This window comes from Gorilla gorilla, chromosome 3 (genome assembly GCF_029281585.2).
Source record: "Gorilla gorilla gorilla isolate KB3781 chromosome 3, NHGRI_mGorGor1-v2.1_pri, whole genome shotgun sequence".
In the NCBI taxonomy this organism is placed as follows: Eukaryota; Metazoa; Chordata; class Mammalia; order Primates; family Hominidae; genus Gorilla; species Gorilla gorilla.
In genome coordinates this window covers 134,180,019-134,200,809 of record NC_073227.2, presented here as the reverse complement: position 1 = coordinate 134,200,809, position 20,791 = coordinate 134,180,019, and positions in this window count along the sequence as shown.

The following is a 20,791-nucleotide window of genomic DNA, read 5'->3' as shown; positions in this document are numbered from 1 at the left end:
CTCAAAAGCTGTGACATTGCCCAACAATTACCAGAGAAGGTTCTTTCCAAAGGAACTATCAAGAGTGAAATGTATTGCAGCACATTTGTTTTTGATGTTTTCACTTTCCATAATGCTCTTCCCTTTCCTTTTTGCTCAGATCACTTCCTCCCTTTCTTACAAGACTCATTGGAAATAAATTTGGCTTACTTCAGCACTTTAGTGGCCTTCCCATGGACCTTCATCCCGTGCCACAGAGAATCTGAGGAGTAGGAGAGGGAGAATTCAAAGGCCGCCATTAAGAGAGGTGGTCAAGTTTGTGCTGCAGGATTCTGAGAAAGAGTAAGCTGCAGAGAGAGGTTGCTTTTATTGTCATAGTTGTTGGATTGTTTTATTCCCTGAGAGAGGAAGAGGTTAATAGGTCAGTTGGAAAGGAGAAGAAAGGAAAGTGATATTAACTAGAAAAAGCAAAGAGCCACAAAAACAAAAGAGGAAAATAAATGATACTTGTTCTGGGAAACTAAAGGATCCAGGTTTTCTTTAGATTGGTTTCTGATAACTTGGGGAGAAACACTAAAACTAAAAAACAAACAAACAAACAAAACCAAGATTCTACGTTTTCCATGTCTTACATAGATGTAATGATGATATTACAATGAACTTTTATTGAGTATTATATGCCAAGCATTATGCTGAGTGTTCTACAAATATTATTACCTCATTTAATCCTGTGATAACAACTGTATAAGGAAGTACCATTATTATACCCATTTTATAGGTTAGAAAACTGATGCCCATAGAGGGTGAGTAACTTGCCCGAGGCTTCACAGCTAATAAGTAGCAGATTGACTTCTATGATTGTGGTCTTAATCACTATGCTATAATGCCTGTCTACATTGAGATTTGCTTAGAAAGCATTATAATTTATACATATAATTCACAAATTTTACTAAACATGTATTTCCCATTTAATTATTTTCTGTAGCTGTATTCTATGCATATTTACAAAGAGAAAAGAAGAAAAGAATATTGCTGCCCAATATTCCTGGTTCTAAGTGGCCTGGATGGAACTATTTCCAGCAGTGGGAACACTAATAAGCAAAATCCCTGCCTTCTTTGTTGGATTTTATTTATTTTATTTATTTATTTGTTTGTTTGTTTGTTTGTTTATTTATTTAGTTTTGAGATGGAGTCTCGCTCTGTCACCCAGGCTGGAGTCCAGTGGTGCAATCTGGGCTCACTGCAACCTCTGCCTCCCAGGTTCAAGCGATTCTCGTGCCTCAGCCTCCCAAGTAGCTGGGACTACAGGCATTTACCAACACACAGTCCCGGTTGAAATCAATTTGTAGTTGGTGTGAAATTGGACAAGTTATTTAATCTCTCTACACCTTAGGTTTCTTATGTGTAAATGGGGATAATTATCATTGAACTATTATGAAAATTAAATTTCTATCTCCATAGCCCTTCATTGTGCATTTTCACAGAAAACCTCCAGTAAATATTATGCTTGTGGTGGTTGTTGCTGATAGTGAACTATTGATGGTTAGTTGAATATTCTTTGGTGAGAACACAGGCCTCCTGATGAGTTCTTTCTTAGCCCACAATAATCTTGGACTTAGCCGGTATTAAAAAGTAGGAAAGCAAGGGCAAAAAAATTGAGCATTTGATTTTAGCCATAATTGAGATTTGGAATAAAAATATTTTCATAATCTACTGTCACATTTTATACAAGTGAGGCACATCAGTTTTTCTATAAATAGGGCACTTTCATCTAATTGTTTATTTTTGCTACTACCACACCCATATATTAGATAGGACATAGCTTTTCATTTCTATCATTTACACAGTGAGGAGCTAATGAAATATTTAGAATATTTATTCCTCCATTATTTAAATTCAATCAGCTTTGCAGGTAGACTGTAATCATCCAAAGAAAAAACATTTTATAAGCCAAGGCTTGTGTATGCCATTGCCATGCATTCACATCTAGACAACTGCAGCTGTTTTCACTTGACCCTGATAAAGGAGCATGCATCTTTTTTGCAGCCAAAGAGCATACATCTTTTTTTTGCAGTTAAAATGCAATACACAAATTCACACACAGAAAATATGGCACACGTCTTTTTTCTATAAAATTTGATGTAAAATTAATTTATAATATGTATGAAAGTATGACTAAGATAATAACAAAGTAGAAACAGAGAATGGCTGTGGGGTAGATCATGAAGAAATCCTATCTAATCAAATCTTCAAGTTAGCATACAGTCAGATTTTTATTTGTAATTTTAGCATCTACTGTACACAGAACTTGTATTATACATTGCAGAAGTTAGAAGAGTAAATAAAATAAGTACTTCCTCTCAGAGAATCTTATAATATATCATTAATTAGCATAATAAAGTAACGAATCAAGGAACAATGGAGACTAGGGCCTTCACATAGTCTAGATAACTTTATTCCATGATCATGATTATGATCATCATCCTAGCTAACATAGACTTCTAAGGTGGCCGTAACAAAATACCATATACTGAACAGCTTAAACAATGAGAATTTATTTCTCACAGTTCTAGAGGCTGGAAGGTCCAAGATCAAGGGGCCAGCAAGGTAGGTTTTATTCTAAGTCCTCTTCCCTTGGCTTGTAGGTCACAGTCATCTCCCCATGTGTTCACATAACCTCTTTGCATACACACAGAAATAGAGAAGGAACAAAACTTTCTGGTGTCTCCTCTTATAAGGGAACTAATCCCATCATAAGGGCCCTACCCCTGTGACCTTGTCTAACCCTAATTACCTCCCAAAGGCCCCATCTCCAAATGCTGTAACTTTGGGGTTATGGCATCAACCTATGATTTGGGGGAACACAAACATTCAGTCCATAACACAAACTGTGTATCACTTACTTTGCATGTCTTCTCTCATTTACTCTTCACAATGATTCAATAGGGTAGGTGCTATTATAATTTTTATTTCTCTTTCCGAGATAAAGAAATAGGTTCAGGAGTTGGAGTTCCTTGTATAGAGTTCGCACACCAGTAAATAATCATTCTAATATTCTCACAAAGGGTGTTTTGGTTGGCCGGTTGGTTGGTTGCTCGGGTGGATGATTGTTTTTCTTCAGCAAGTAATTTAAGTGTTAGAACTATGTATATTTTGAATGATACTTCAACTATCCCTTTCTCAACAAGAATGAATGTCTGGAGGGGCCCTATTTTTCTTCATATATAAAATGAAAGAAATGAAAAATCATATAATTTAATGGATATTAAATTGCAATAGCATATTGAGCATCATATGGACCAAAAGCACAAATTTACTCTGAATTTATTATTATTATCCAATTAGTATCAGAATCTTCTGAAATGTTCCAAAAATCAAAATGAAGATAATAATGCTGCCTATGCCCAATCCCTAATGTAAATTTGCTGTACAAAGGAAAATTTTTAATATTACATTTATTAGAAATCAAAATACTGAGTTAAAGAACATCGTCAGGCTAATCAGAGTTTGGGGTTGGGTAGGTTTTTGTTGTTGTTGTTATAGTTTTTTGTGTTTGTATAAAACTGTCCCCAGGAAGAATAGAAAGAAAATGATAGAGAACTAGAAAACATTAAGAGAAACCAATAATTTAAAGCACATCTTGCCACAACTCTTGTAACTAATCAAAGCAGGAAAAGCTCCCTGTTCTCTCTTGCTGCTTTGTGGGAATATTAATGTTCTGTCTGGTTTCTATGCAATTTTGCCATGCCTACTTGCATACTTGAGCACATATCCATCCTTTAATTGACAGAGGAATATTTAAGCATTGAAAAAAAAGTAAGAAAACCCAGACCTGGAGCGACATGCCCATCCCTGGGAGAAACGGGATGTATTTTGTGAGAACTGATGTTTCAATTGCAGCATTGTTCAGACTTCAGTCAGTCTCATTCCAACAAGAGGCAGAAAATCAATGATTGAATGTTGTAACTTTTCACTTCGGAGCACAAGTTGTGTTTTTATTACTAGTGTACCAAAAGTCTTAATTTTTAAATGCTGACAAATTGTCTGCATCAATAGAACTACGATTCAACTTAATTTATAAATGTATATAACAGATAGGCTTCAATGTTCTAATGCTGCTTTCCACACAGTTTGTTAAATATCAAAGCATCTAGAAAGCATTGATCTTGTGGGATCTCCTCTGGCATTGTGATCTCTTCCTTGCTTACATGTAACACTTAAACAGTTTAGTGTTTGCTAATTGTTCCTGAAATATCACCAGCATTTATTCATATTTCTTGTATCATTGAGATGAAAGAAAGCAAACAGTCTATGACACCCTGTTTGCAAATAGCCTGGTCATAGTCTTCCTCTAGAAGGAACTATTGGTTCTTTTCTAAAAGGCATCATGATGATTCATCATTTAGATTTCCTATGTTGAACTTTATTCTTGCTAGGTTTTCTCAAAAAAATGTCACAAGAAACTAGGAAGCAGAAGGTGTGAAAGGGAAGCTCAGAGAATTCTGTCATCATGAATACAGACTACTCTGCCATGGGATGATTTTCTAAATCAGATGGGTTTCTGAAGTTGGCAGAATGTTACCTAATCTTTAGTGAAACCACCTAAAGAGCTATGTTTGAGATGTTCCCTATTTTCAAGAACTTTGATATTCTTGTCATCTTATATCCAAAAGAAGTATAAAAGGAAATATAATGAATTGGTTCTTCAAAGAGACATTTTTAGATTTTATATAATAGAATAGGTAGAATAAAAAAGCATTTAAGGAGAAGTCCTGATTATATAACGCTAAGTTGCTTTGCCAGCTATCTCCCTGAAATGCATTTTTCTAACACATTTGTTCCAAAACACTTTCCTCACAATAAGTATTCATTTCAACCAATGTGGCGATGACTCTGTGGATTATGTATGATGTAAGCATTCCAGAGTCCTTTCCAAAGTACTAATTTGACTCATAAAAACATTTTATTTTAAGTAGTTTTCGAAGAATAAAGATTTGATTCTTGATTTTTGCTTCTAACAACTAGCATGTTTAAAATGTGTTCAAAACGCAACAATCAAATATTTTAACCTCTGAGGTTTTTTCTTCTTGCAAATTTCTTACTTAATTCAGACCACAAATAATAACATAATAAAGAAGTGTGTTAAAATATTGACCAAGGCAAAAGAGCCATCTTTTGTTAGACGAGGATAAAGAATTAAGCAATACTTTTTAAAGCTAATAAATAGTGCTTTTTATCTCTCAATTTTAAAAAGTATCCAGTTAAATGGCTTTGTTATTTAAATTAAGAAAAATGATTGCACACAAAAAGGGAAAAATGTCTTTAGTAGACAAAATGTTGGCTCATTTTGTTCACCAAATTATTCCTTTCATGGCAATGAACAAAGGGAAATTTGGATTATTGAAGTGAGGGTTTTAAACAAACACACAGTGGAAAATGGGAGGATAAGGAATTTCTGACTCTCAGTATTTGCTAACTTAAAATTTTAAATATAGGAAAACACTTCAACAATACTGACAAAGTTACCATCAACCGTGTATAATTTCTGCAAAATCATTCACCATCAAAATGCAATGCTTTTCCTAAGGCTAGTATTCATTTCCAGAATGCAATTTGATTCAGAATATAATAATGCAAGAAAATAAATGATGAAGAAAGATACACACACACACACACACACACACACACACACAAACACGCACACACACACACATACTCCTAAGGAGTGCATTTCCTTGAAACAAGATTCCTGACAGTCAATACATTTCACATTATCCAATATCTCATAAATCTTCATTCAACTAATTCCTTCAATACTGAGAAGTAAAAAAATATATAGTAAAAAATCATTTGCACATTGTTGCAAATCATACTAAACATTTGCCAAAAAAAATCTGTAGGTCAGGAACTGCTATTAATATCAAGATAATCACTACTAATGAGGTGATTATTCAGTGCCATTATAATGAGAACTGCTGTAATTTGGATTTTATGCTTACCATTTCTCAAAACTATCAAAAGGTTTTCTGTTATGTATTACTCTAAAGGCAGAAAAGATCTTTTCTTTTTTCTCAAAAAAGAGTCATAAAGAATTATGTAAAAAAAATTTTTTAAAGGAATAAATTAGAATTTATTTTAAAACTTGGAATCTGTAACAATGATACTTAACAGTAGTAATTCAGACACTATGCTCTGAGTTCTGATTCATGTAATAATTTATTCTAACATATAACAGTTTTTCCTAAATTCACCCACCTTAAGACCTTTTTTCAGAGCACCTGAGTGAAAAAATATATATTCCCTGGAATGTTATGCTTCTTGGTGGCTTTCATAACTACTACTCTCTTTTCAAGGGAAACACGGGGGAAAAATTGCATCTGCAAATTTGGTGTGGCAGATGAGACACTTTTGTGCCCAGGAAATGCCTCACTAAGATTATGCTAGTTTGGGGAATGGCCAAGTTTCTGATGGGGTGATGAGCATGGTGTACTTCCCGTAGGCGCGTACTCTGGTGATGTGACATTTCGCCATCAGCCCCACTTCAGAGCATGACCCGGAATGGAGAAAACTAGGGCTGTCCAGGCTTACAGTAAGCAGCATTCCTGTCTTTCAGCAGCAAGCTTTCTTCCTTCACTCTAACGCTTTTTTCTATTGCCCTTTTAAAGGGCAACACAGGAGGCAAAATGTTGCCATCATTGTTAGCTGGTAGCTATGAGAAAAGTTTTTTTTTTTAGTTTTTTTTTTCTTTGAGAAGGGTTTTTTTTTTGTTTTTTTTGTTTTTGTTTTTTTTGCTCTTTTGATTGGAGTTATTTAGGTCACGTCTAAATTGGATAATGGAAGCCAACATTTTGGTGATAAACTGTGGAGATATATATATATACATACACACATATAATTAAAAAAAAATTTTTTTACACAACCATCCTTAGAAAAACAGTTTAGTGAAGGCAAAAATTTTATCTCTACCTTCTTAGGGTTTTCAGCTGGGCCTGAGAATTAATTGACATAAGATAGATAACAGGAGAAAAGTATACACATTTACTGAGTATAAATTTTAGTTTTACATGACATGGAAGCCATCATGTAGAAATAAAGACCCAAAGAAGGAGTTAGAGTTGAATGCTTCTATATTGAATTGGACACTGAGTAGTAAATTATGAAAATGTGACAACACGAAGGACTTGGGCTAGGGTAGTTAATGGTGAAAAGGGAATTAGGAAGATAAGGGTTAGTTTAACAAGGTTTGTTTGTACAGATTTTTCTCAACTCTGAGTCCCCATCTCTGCTGATGAGAATGTTATTTTCTTTCTAGAATGATGAGAATATCTTCTATATGGGAGTTCTGTCTCCTGCTTTTAGGAAAAAAAAAGGGGAGGTCAGAGTGACCTTCTTGTACTTGCTGTTTTTTAGGTGCCTTTAGCTCAAAATAATCCTCACGCCAAAGTGGCTTATTTTGGAGTGGCATATTATTACACACTTAAAAAAATCAATTTCATTTTATTTCCCTATATTTCAAAATCAAACAGATACTAGATGCACATATATATGAATACTGGTAAAATTATAAATGCAAGTAATTATTCAACTTAGACTATCACTTTAAATTGGCCTTTGGTTTAAGAAATAATTCAGATACATATAGTTCATTTAGTTTTTTAGCCATGTCCTTTTAAATTTGAAGTACTTTATGCTTTCTTCAAAATTAATAAATCCTATGAAAAAAGACAGAAGATCTTAAAGTCTGAGATAAATTTTAACTTAGAAATTTATGTATATGTGTCCAATTTCTTACATGATGAAATGAAATAAATGTGGAAGATATAATCATTAATGGCACATGTATGGCAGAGCATAGAATCATTACAGTAAGAAATAATTTGCTATCTAAACTCTAAAACATATGTAGTCAGAGTTGAAATTTGCAATCCAGACATCACAAATAGTCTACAATTATCATTTTTAGCATCCTTGTATTTTTAGCTTTGGGTAAACTATAAACACATTTCAACTTCATGTTGCACTGCATGACAGTGGGCACATAAACACATGATAACTTGCTGAACTCCTTCCTCAGAGAATATACTCCTATTCATGGCCCCTTTTTCTAGGTACCGTCCCATCCAATTATTCCTGGGCATCTCATACAGCCTTATTTCTGTCACTTACTCCACCACCCAGATCTCAGCTTTTATTCCAGTGTTGGACTCTGACTGAAGGGCATCCAGTCTGTTGGCTGAGTGACACCAATCAGATTATCTCACAAGAATTTAAATGAGAGACAGAAATTGTGATTTGTCTGCAGAGCAGCCAATATCCTAAACCAAAGGAACAATTCCATCAACTTCCTTGCTGCAATCCTGGCTTCCAGCACATTTGCAGTAAGTTTCTGCTAGTTAATTTACTTTTATCTAACATGCTTTTAGTTAGAGATTTTTTTTTAAAATGAACATTGCATGTATGAAAGCTTATATTATACAAATTGCATGCAATAGTAGTCCTGAGTTTGCTACAGGGGAAAAATGGGTAACCTAAAATGATGCATCTCACTGAATATGCTATAACATGAAGGGAAAAGTTAGATACCAGAAATATTCACCAAATTTGAAAATGTGAAGATTCAGAGACTTAAATCAAAGAGAGGTAGAATCTAATTCTTATCCATAATGATAAATTAAGCTAGTAAAGAGTAGAAAAGCTGGTAAGGATGATGTAAATTTCCTCAAAAACCTTCTGGGGGTGGGGGAAATACAAAAGAATACATTTTTTCACTTGTAAATATGTTGTATTGAGATTGAGTTAACAATTTTTGGGATCCTGCTCTGAAGTGAGTGCTTTTAGAGGTTAAAGTTTTAAAGAGAACAAAATTAAAGCTTAAAGAAGTGTGGTGACTTTCTCATCATCTCAAAGCTAGTAAGAATAGAACTGAGATTCATTTTCTATTTCCTGACTTCAGGTCCAATATTTCAATGTTCTTTCTATTTTTCTTACAGTGATCTAGAAAGCTGTGAGGCAGTGAGAGACTATATAATTTTTTTCCTTTTTGGTAGTTAAAACCTATTATCAGCTGTCACATAGCTTTATAGAGCAGATGAAAACATTTCTTTAAATGAGCCTAATACCCTTGTTTTATACTGAGAAAAATTAGATTTATGGATGTCAATTGATCTGTCCATGTGGACACAGTTAGACAATGGTCAAGATTACAGGCCAAGTGTCAGGCTTGTAGTCCACTACCTCCCATTCATCTAATTAACACAATACTAGTTATTGATGTTGACATGGACTTTTAATTCTTTTAAGACAGTGTGGATATAGGTGTCATACATCTGATTGATCACTTACTCTAACGCATTAGGTATAATCACAGTAAATAAAACATATAGAAGATACACACTCCCTTCTTAATTATGTCACACATAAAAGAAATATTGACATTTGACAATAAAATGCAAATGAATTGACTGGCTCCTTTATTCTGTGCTTAACTAGACTTAAGATAGCTGCAACAGAGCAGGTTTTCATTGCTGCCATCTCAGACCATATATCAGGAACAGAGTTGGGTCTGTCCTTATTCTTAGGATGCTCTCCAGATCCTAATAATTACATACATAGTCTTGTCATCTTTGTTCAGATAAAACGCCCTATGCAAATAGGAGTCTTAAATTGCTGGCCATTATATAGTTTTATTCTTCAGTTAAACCAGATTATAAATTTTCATATAGGAAGAGAGAGTTGTAGAGGTGCTATAAAATCAGGTTCCTGAATTATAATTATCTGGTATTCTAATTTAAAATTTTTATTTTCTGAGATATTTAAAATGTAACGAAACATCACCAGCACCTAGTTTTTTTTGCCTATAAATTATTTTTTATAATAACATCTTCCCATAATCACCCATTACTTCTGCACAAAAGATATTATACTGTTCTAGTCATTGTAATCATTTCCATGCCCCATCCATATATTTGCATTGGTAAATTTATTAAGAAGTTTGTTCTCAGAGCTCAGATCTATATAATTGTCAATAAAAGCTTGTGTAACCTAAAATTCATTTTATAATAATCACTCCATTTAATTTTTGGCCCTTTAACATTTTAGATTTAAAAAATACATATCCAGTTCCATTAATCAGACTTTTAAATATTTTTAAATAAGTGTTAATATTTTCAAATAAATATACAGCTCAATGAATTATCACCAAGTGTAAATAGCCATGTAACCACCATCAGGATCAAGAAATAGACCAACTCCAAAATCCCAGAATCCCCCTTTCCTCCTCGTCAAGGTGTATTGCTATCCTGATTTCCAACACCAGAGATTTATTTTTACCTCTTTTTGAGCTGTATAAATAAAATCATACAGAATATATTATTTTATGTCTGGCTTCTGCCACTCAGGATTATGTTTGTAGAGTAATGTGTTGTTTTGAGTAGCAGTAGTTTAATCTTTTTTCATTGCTGTATCATATTTATTTTCCCATTTTACTTTGGTAGACATATGAATTGTTTCCAGTGTTGGGCTATTAAAATTATACTGCTATGGACATCTTAATGTATTTATTTTGGTGCACATATGTTCCATTTCTGCTTGTTGTAAACCTAGGATTTCTGGGTCATTGGTAAACATGTGTTCGCCATTAGTAAATAATGCCCAAAGAGTTTTCAAAAGTGATTTCACTAAAGTACAATCCTATGAATTTACATTATTGCCAATTGATATGCTTTGGATTTGGGTCCCCACCCAAATCTCATGTTGAATTGTGAAACTTAATGTTGGAGGAGGGAACTAGTGGGAGATGACTGGATTATGGGGACAGATTTTTCCCTCACTGTTCTCATGATAGTGAGTTCTCACGAGATCTGGTTGTTTTAAAGTGTGTAGCACCTCCTCCTTCACTCTCTTTCTTCTGGCTGGGGCCATGTAAGATGTGCCAGCTTCACCTTCTGCCACGATTGTAAGTTTCCTGAGGCCTCCCCAGCCATGCTTTCTGTACAGCCTGTGGAACCATGAGCCAATTAAACCTCTTTTCTTCATAAATTACCCAGTTTCAGGCATTTCTTTATAACAGTGTGAGAATGGACTAATAAGCCAATGCTTAAGATTGTCAGTCTAATTTTGTTTAATTTTAATCATTCTTTAGGTGTGTTGTTTTGATTTTTCTGATTACCAATGAGGTTAATCTACCTTTTTTATCTATTTATTTACCACTAGGATATCGTCTTATGAAGTACCTGTTCATTTCCCCGGCCTATTTTTTTTATTGGCCTGTCTTTTCTTATTCATTTGTAAGAAGTTCATTACAGATTCTGGATACCTGTTTCCTGTCAGTTGTAAATGTTGTAAATATTGCCTCCACTTTGTCTTTTCACTTCCTAGTGGTGTCTTTTGATTAACAGAAGGTTTAAATTTTTTGTGGTCCAATTTAACCATCTTTCCATGGTGTTGCTTTAGAGAAATCTTTGCCGATCTCAAATTCAAATTCGTGAAATTTCTTCCTAAGCTTTCCTCTAAAAGATTATTGCATTAAAATTCACATTTAGATTACAAACTAATGTTTGTGTATGCTGTGATTCACTTTGTTTCATATGAATATCCAATTAACCCAGTACCATTTACTGAAAATGGTACCATAACCCAGTACCATTTTCTTCATTGCCCTGAAGCACTACCATCATTAAAAATCAAGTGACTATGTGTGTGTTGGTCTGTTTTTTAGACTTGTACCTTTGGTTTACTTGGCTAACCTTGCACCAATACCACATTGTAGGTTTATGATCTTCACATTAAATGTAAATCCTCCAAATTATTATCCCTCTTCCAGGTAATCTTGGCCATTCTGGGACCTTTTCATTTCCATGGAAATTTTATAACAGTTGATGATCAATTTGCACAAACATACACACACACTCAAAAAGCATTCAAATTAAGATTTGGAATAAATTGTATCAATTCGAACAATTTAGTTGATTTGGAATCAATTTAATTGTTTTGCTATAAAACAATTTAAGAAGAATTAGCTTTTTTACAATATAGTCGTTGAAACTATGAGCATGGTATATCACTCCTCTTATTATTGTCCTCTTGAAGTTGGTAGTTTCCTGATCATAGGCATTTCATATTTCATAATAGGTGTTTGATTTCTTATGCCTCTCTGAATAATGTTGTACTCTTATTTTCTAAATATTTGTTGCTGGAAATTTAAATTCATTTAATTTTTTAAATTTTTTGAACAAACAAAATTTATGTATTAATTTCTAGTATTTATGGGTAGGATTTATATGAAATATTTATTTACACAATCCTGTCATCCTTCTACATTTGCTTTTTTCTAATCTACAAATACAAATAGTACATTCATGTTTGGGATGACCTCTTAAAGTACAACCTAGCTCATTTTGAAAAAAAAATCTTTTAATATTGATTCTTTGACTTGTTCCAGTGCTTCCTCAGATCATTTAAACTTATTTTTTTATTACCATAGGAGTGCAATGTATTGCAGTGTAAATACTCTGGACTTCGAAATCAATAAGATAACAATTTTGACTCCAGTTCCTAAATGTACTACTCATTTTGTTTAAAAATGTTACTAAAACTCTGAGTATTTCTTCACGTATAATTGGGCACATGGTGAGCAACCTCTAAGATAACCCCCAATGATCCCCACCTTCTGCTATTCATGACTTTGTGTAATATCCTTCTCTTGAGTGCAGGCTGGAATTAGTAACTCACTTCTAACTAACAGCATATGCAGAAATGATTGTTACTTTCAAGGTTATGTTAAAAAGAGACTGTAGCTTCCATCTTGATGCCCTCTGTTGCTGCCCATGCACTCATTCCGAGGAAAGCAGCCACTCTCTTATGAACTGCCCTATGGAGAAATTCATGTGGCTGTGAACTGAAGGAGGCTACCAGCCACCAGCCAGTGAGGAACTGAGACCTTAGTCCAAAAGCCTATGGAGGACTGAGTCCTGCCAACAGTCACACAAACGAACTTGAAATTGAATCTCCTCCAGTCAAGCCTTCAGATGAGAACACTGCCCTGTCTGCCATCTCGATTACAGTCTTGTTAAAGACTTTATGGCAGAGGCACCCAGGTAAGCCACCCATAGATGCCTAACACACAGAAACCAGGAAATAATAAATGTTTTGTTAAGATACTAAATGTCAGGACGATTTATTCCACAGTAATAAATTACTAATAATATACAGAGTATATCCACCACAGACTATATGACCCTCAACAAGCATTCAGCATTCAATATTTCTAGTTAGTTTATAAATGAACAATTTTTATTGATCTTGTACAATATATACAATTCAATTAAAAATGCTTCAAGTGACCAGGCATGGTGGCTCATGCCTGTAACCCCAGCACTTTGCAAGGTCAAGGCAGGAGGATTGCTAGAATCCAAGGGTTAAAGACTAGCCTGAGCAATATAGTGAGATCCTTTATCTCTATATATATTTTTTAATGCTTAAGATAATTGGATAAGTAATATCTCTGACCTCCAGAAGTGCTGAAGTGAGCCTCTTGACATCTATACTTTTAAATACTAGAGGAACTAGAAATACCTGAGATAGAAGGAATCTTATAAATTTTAAAACAATGAACTGCTCTATCAGCTTTGGGTGACCACTCCAATCTCACTACTGGATTCATTTTGTTGTGGTGTATAACACAAGAAAATTTCCCCCAAAATTAGCAGTAAATGGACTGTTCTTTAAATTTCATTGCAAATTTTTCATATCACAAATCAACTGTAGAATGCAAATCAATCATGACTTCAGTATAAAACCTGATTAGTAGTAACTATAAAGATAGAAACTCATAGTTTCTTCAGGCTGTCATTCTTTTTATACAACTTAATGTCATAGTTATTTTCCCATCAAACCATTGACTATTACATTTCAATTTAATTCCATTGGTATGGCATACAGTTTGCAGTTTCTTTCCATCATATCTTCCCCCAAAGAACTGTGGTCTCATCATGCCTTTATATAGATTTTTTCCTTCCTTAAGCAATGTTTCTAAAATAGAATGGTTTTTTAACATTATTTATAAGTACCCACTTTTCTAAACTGTTTGAAGATATTTTACATTTCTAATTAAATTTCTAGAATAACACTGACAAAAGATAGTATTTAATGTATGTAATTCATTCAAGAATTCTTTGGATGTTAGCAGGCATACAGTCCCTAAGAGCATAATACAAAGGTGATGAAAAAAACTGGGAAGGAAAAATAAATTAAAAAATGAGCCAAACTGCATACTACTACAAATATTTATTGCAATGATTAAGATGCTTATATTCTGAATCATAAAACATAGCCATTAAGCTTTATGGAAATAATCCTGCATAAAGCTCTGTGTATCTTCTTACATTTTCATAATTGATGGAAAAAATATCATCTAAAATGAAAACTAACAATAAGTTCATAAATCATTCAGTGTTTCCTTTGCCATGCTTTTGGCTAATCATTCATAGAGAGCAACAGATATGTAATGCCTGGTATGTCCAGGGTAACAAATACAAAATATATCTCTTACTTTTATGCCTTTATTTTCATACTTTTGAATTAGATGGCTCCAATGCTAGCACAAATTTTTTAAAATATATCCATCATGCTTCAGACTCTTTCTTAATTAGGGCCTGTGGGCCAGTCATCAACAACATTTTTCTTTCCTAGAACATAAGAGGTCTGGATTTTGCATGTCTTTCCTAGAACAGGGAGGCCTGTCTGCCAGCCAATCAGAACCTGCCAGTGGACTCAGTAAGCAGGGCTATTATTTGAATGCTTAGCTTTTCATTACCCTAGCTATAAAACAAGAAACATCAAGACAAATAAGAACTTGGATTGGCTGCTAGATTTACTACCCAGCTGCTAAAGAAACCATCAGGATTCACTATATTTCACCATGTTAGCAAGAAACATCAGTCACATTAACAGCCATCTTTAAAAGCAGAGTGAAGCATAACTTACCAGTTCTATCAATGAGCCCTTTAGCTGAAAAACTGCATCTGTCTGAGTTCATTTAAAAAAAAAAACTGTCAGTAATTAAATACATCTTGCAAATTTTTTTTAACAGTTCCAAAAGCAAGGAATTGCTTCAGTTGCCCTTAGTTTATTTCTGGCCATTGTAAACATCTGGATAAGCATAATGTACTCTTAGGAGCTATTGGTATGTTAAGCCTCCAATGGAATTTAAGCAGGGTTTTTTGTGTATTTTTATAGATATATAATATTTTCACATTTTTATGGTGTCTGTGGGTATTTTGTTACATGCGTGTAATATAATATGTACTTTGATTATATCATCACACTTAATTTTATTTTCCCACTGCCTAAGTCTATTTTGTGCTGCTGTAACAAAATAAAACAGAATGCTACTTTGGGAGGCTGAGGTGGGCGGATCACGAGGTCAGGATATCGAGACCATCCTGGCTAATATGGTGAAACCCCGTCTCTACTAAAAATACAAAAAATTAGCTGGGCATGGTGGCGGGCGTCTGTAGTCCCAGCTACTGGGGAGGCTGAGGCAGGAGAATGGCGTGAACCTGGGAGGCGGAGCTTGCAGTGAGCCAAGATTGCGCCACTGCACTCCAGCCTGGGCGACAGAGCGAGACTCTGTCTCGAAACAAAACAAAACAAAAACAGAATGGGAGATTTATAATGAATAAAAATTTATTGGCTAACAGTTCTGGAGGCTGGAAAGTCCAATATTAAGGTGCTGGCATCTCGTGAGGGCCTTCTTGTTGTATTATCAAATGGCATAAAGTGAAAGGGCAAAGAGAGGGCAAGAAAGGGCCAAACTAGTCTTTTCATACTGGTATTAATTTCACCTATGAGGGCAGAGCCCTATGGCCTAATCACCTATTGATATCTTAATGATCTTAATATCTTAGTAACCCCACCTGTTAATATAGTTACAATGGCAATTAAGTTTTATCATGAGTTTTGGAGAGGACAAACATTCAAACCATAATACCTACTCTGTTTTTTTTGTTTTGTTTTGTAAGATGCTAGGTTTGTGTTACCATAGTAGCTACTCTGGAGGTACAGACAATTCTTTCTTTATGTTTATTAGATGACTTAAATTCTTGCATTGAGAAACTCTATACAAGCATGCCATGTTTTCATTTGCAAACTTCATATGTATGTTACAAATACTAGCTTATATGTTTTAAAATCTTTACCTTGGTTAATGAGGAGAACTTTTAAAAATCCCATTTGAATTAGTGCCTTTCACAGGGAGTGACTTTTGAGTTTACCTTAAAGAATACGTAAGATTCCTCCAGCCATGAAAGGAATATAAAGGCACTGTTGCGTGGGAAAATAACCTAACCAAAGGCCTGGGAGAGCAAAAGTGCCTTGCACAGTCAGGAAGATCTGTTTTACATCTAAATATATGCAAATTGAGATAAATCGGAGATAAATCTTAAAAAGTAAGACTGTATGTCATGCAATGGATTTTAAACTTAATTCGTTAGAATTTGAAGAATAGTAGATTTTTTAAACAAGGTAGTAGCATGTTTCAGACAAATCACTGTCTCCTGATAGAGAGAAAAGAGAGATAAAAAAATAATGACAATAGAAAAGGCCATTTAAATTGTTATTCAAACAACAGTGGTGATGGTATTTTGGCCCAAAACATTTCTGAATTTATTTCATCTAATTCTTTGAAACTCTCTCCTCCTAACCAGCATTTTCCTTTTCTTTTAAGCTTGTTTTTGTTCTGACTTTCCATGTAGCTCATTATTTTCAAATTTAAAATAATTAGGACCACAAATAGACTTTTCATCTCCATGAACTTTTTTATATACCTGCCTATGCTAAGTTTATATAATCTGGAAATACTAATATAAATCATTAAGCTTTAGTTTAGTACCTTTTGACAGCTGATTAAACTTTTCTTTTCCTGAATGATAAAGTAATATTCTATTTATACCCAATTCCTGATGCTATACACTTGTATTTAGAAGAAATATGGTTATATTTTTTGAATTTTGCCAAAGTAGAGTTTATTTCTTGGACACAGTATAGTTTATCTAATTTGCAAAAGGAATCCTAGGGAAAGATTAGACTCTAACTAAAGCCTATTAAGAAGTCAAACCTCGACAGCTGGCACATCTGTTCCTGTCTTCCCTTCAACTTCTACAGTCTTCCTTCTTTTAAAAAACTCTGTTTTCTTTATTTCATTGATATAGAAGAGATGTAAATATTTTGAGGGTGCATGTGATAATTTTGTATATTTATTTAATTTGTGAAGATTAGATCAGTGTAATTGATCACCTTAAGTCACCTTAAATACTTGTATTTTCTTGATGCTAGAAACATTTATTCTCTTCTAGCTATTTTGAAATATACAATAGAGTATTGTAGAACACAGTCACCCTACTAATCTATCAAAAGCTAGATTTATGTCTTCTATTAAACTATGTATTTGTATTCATTAGTCAACCTCTCCTCATCCCCTTCTCCCCTCCCCTTTCTGGCTTCTGGTAATCACCAATTTACTCTCTATCTTCATGAGATCCACTTTTTTAGCTCCCACATATAAATGAAAACATGCAATATATTTGTCTTTCTGTGCTTCACTTACTTAACATAATTATCTCCAGTTTCATTCATGTTGCTGCAAATGACAGGATTTCTTTCCTTTTTAATAGCTGGGTAATATTCCATTGTGTATATATGCCACATTTTTTATTCATCCATTGATGGACACTTAAAGATTGATTTCATATTTTGGCTATTGTAAATAGTGCTTCAATAAATGTGGGAGTGTAGATATCTCTTCAATATATTGATATCCTATCTTTTGGATATATACCCAGAAGTGAAATTGCTGAATCAAATGGTAGTTCTATTTTTTGTTTTTCTGAGGAAACTTTACAGTGTTTTTCATAGTGGCTGTACTAATTTACATTCCCAAAAACAGTATACATGTGTTCCTTTTTCTCTGCATCCTAGCCAGCATTCATTATTCCCTATCTCTTTGATAAAAGGTATTTTAACTGTGGTGAGATGATATCTTATTTTTGGTTTTGAGTTGCATTTCTCTGATGATCAGAGATGTTGAGCACTTTTTCACATACCTCTTGGCCATTTGTATGGCTTCTCTTGAGAAATGTCTATTCAGAACTTTTGCCTATTGTTTAATTGGATTATTTGGGTTTTTTTCCACTATTGAGTTGTTTGAGCTCCTTATATATTTTGGTTATTAATCTTTTTTCAGATGGGTAGTTTGCAAATATTTTCTTGCATTTCATGGGTTTTTTACTGTGTTGATGTGTGTGTGATAAGATTTTTAGTTTGATGTAATCCCATCTGCCCATTTTTTGCTTTGGTTGCCTGTGCTTTTGAGGTCTTACACAAAAAACTTTGCCTAGTACAATATCCTGGAGCATTTCCATGATTTCTTCTAGTAGTTTCATAGTTTGGTAGGTCTTAGATTTAAGTCTTCAATGCATATTGATTTGATTTTTGTATATGGTGAGACATAGGGGTCTAGTTTCGTTCTTCTGCATATGATTATCCAGTTTTCCAGCATCATTTATTAAAGAGACTGTCCTTTCCCTATTGTATGTTCTTGGCATCTTTGTAAAAAATGAATCGGCTGTAAATACATAAATGTATATCTGGGTTCTCCATTATGTTCCATTGGTCTACGTTTCTGTTTTTATGACTGTAAACCATGTTGTTTTGATTACTATAGCTTTGTAATATATATATTTTTTAATTTTTTTAGTATTTATTGATCATTCTTGGGTGTTTCTCGGAGAGGGGGATGTGGCAGGGTCATAGGACAATAGTGGAGAGAAGGTCAGCAGATAAACATGTGAACAAAGGTCTCTGCTTTTCCTAGGCAGAGGACCCTGCCGCCTTCCGCAGTGTTTGTGTCCCTGGGTACTTGAGATTAGGGAGTGGTGATGACTCTTAACGAGCATGCTGCCTTCAAGCATCTGTTTAACAAAGCACATCTTGCACCGCCCTTAATCCATTTAACCCTGAGTGGACACAGCACATGTTTCAGAGAGCAGGGGGTTGGGAGTAAGGTTATAGATTAACAGCATCCCAGGGAGAAGAATTTTTCTTAGTACAGAACAAAATGGAGTCTCCTATGTCTACTTGTTTCTACACAGACACAGTAACAATCTGATCTCTCTTTCTTTTCCCCACGTTTCCCCCTTTTCTATTCGACAAAAACGCCATCATCATCATGGCCCGTTCTCAATGAGCTGTTGGGTACACCTCTCAGACGGGGTGGTGCTGGGCAGAGGCGCCCCCCACCTCCCTGACGGGGTGGCTGCCGGGCGGGGGCGCCCCCCACCTCCCAGACAGGGCGGCTGCCGGGCGGAGGGGCTCCTCACTTCTCAGACGGGGCGGCCAGGCAGAGGCACTCCTCAGTTCCCAGATGGGGTCGCCGCCGGGAAGAGGCGCTCCTCACCTCCCAGACGGGGTGGCGGCCGGGTAGAGACGCTCCTCACCTCCCAGACGGGGCGGCCGGCAGAGGCACCCCTCACATCCCAGAGGATGGGCGGCTGGGCAGAGGCGCTCCCCACATCCCAGATGATGGGCGGCCAGGCAGAGACGCTCCTCACTTCCTAGACGGGATGATGGCCAGGAAGAGGCGATCCTCACTTCCCAGACTGGGCAGCCGGGCAGAGGGGCTCCTCACATCCCAGACGGTGGGCAGCCAGGCAGAGATGCTCCTCACTTCCCAAATGGGGTGGCGGCCGGGCAGAGGCTGCAATCTCAGCACTTTGGGAGGCCGAGGCAGGTGGCTGGGAGGTGGAGGTTGTAGCGAGCCGAGATCACGCCACTGCACTCCAGCCTGGGCAACATTGAGCACTGAGTGAGCGAGACTCAGTCTGCAATCCCGGCACCTCGGGAGGCCGAGGCAGGCAGATCACTCGAGGTCAGGAGCTGGAGACCAGCCCGGCCAACATGGCGAAACCCCGTCTCCACCAAAAAATACAAAAACCAGTCAGGCGTGGCGGCGCGCGCCTGCAATCCCAGGCACTAGGCAGGCTGAGGCAGGAGAATCAGGCAGGGAGGTTGCAGTGAGCCGAGATGGCAGCAGTACAGTCCATCCTCGGCAGCAGAGGGAGACCGTGGAAAGCGGGAGATGGAGACGAGGGAGAGGGGGAGAGAGTGGAAAGCGGGAGATGGAGACGAGGGAGAGGGAGAGGGAGATGGAGAGGGAGCGGGAGTGGGAGAGGGAGCGGGAGAGGGAGAGGGAGAGGGAGAGCACTTTGTAGTATATTTTTAAGTCAGGTAGTGTGATGCCTCTAGCTTTGTCATTTATTGCTAAGGAATGCTTTGGCTACTTGGCATCTTTTGTGATTCCATAAAAATGTAAGACTGTTTTTCTATTTCTGTGAAAAATGTCAGTGGTATTTTAATAGGAATTGCACTGAATCTGCAAATTGCTTTGAATTATATTGCCAACTTAACAATATTAATTCTTCCAATCCATGAGCATGGAATATCTTTCCTTTTTTTGTATCCTCTTCAACTTAACTCATCAGTATTTTATATATTTCTTGTGTAGGTGTTTCACTTCTTGGTTAAATTGATTCCTAAGTATTTTGTAGCTATTGTAAATGGAATTATTTATTGGTTTTCACTGTTTCTTGGTGGAATCTTTAGGCTTTTTAAAGTACAATTTTATGTTATCTACGAACAAGGCTAATTGGACTTTTTTTTTTTCCATTTTGGACGCCCTTCATTTTATTTGCCTAATTGCTCTGGTCAGGATTTTCAGTATTATGTTGAATAAAGGTGATGAAAGTGGGCATACTTGTCT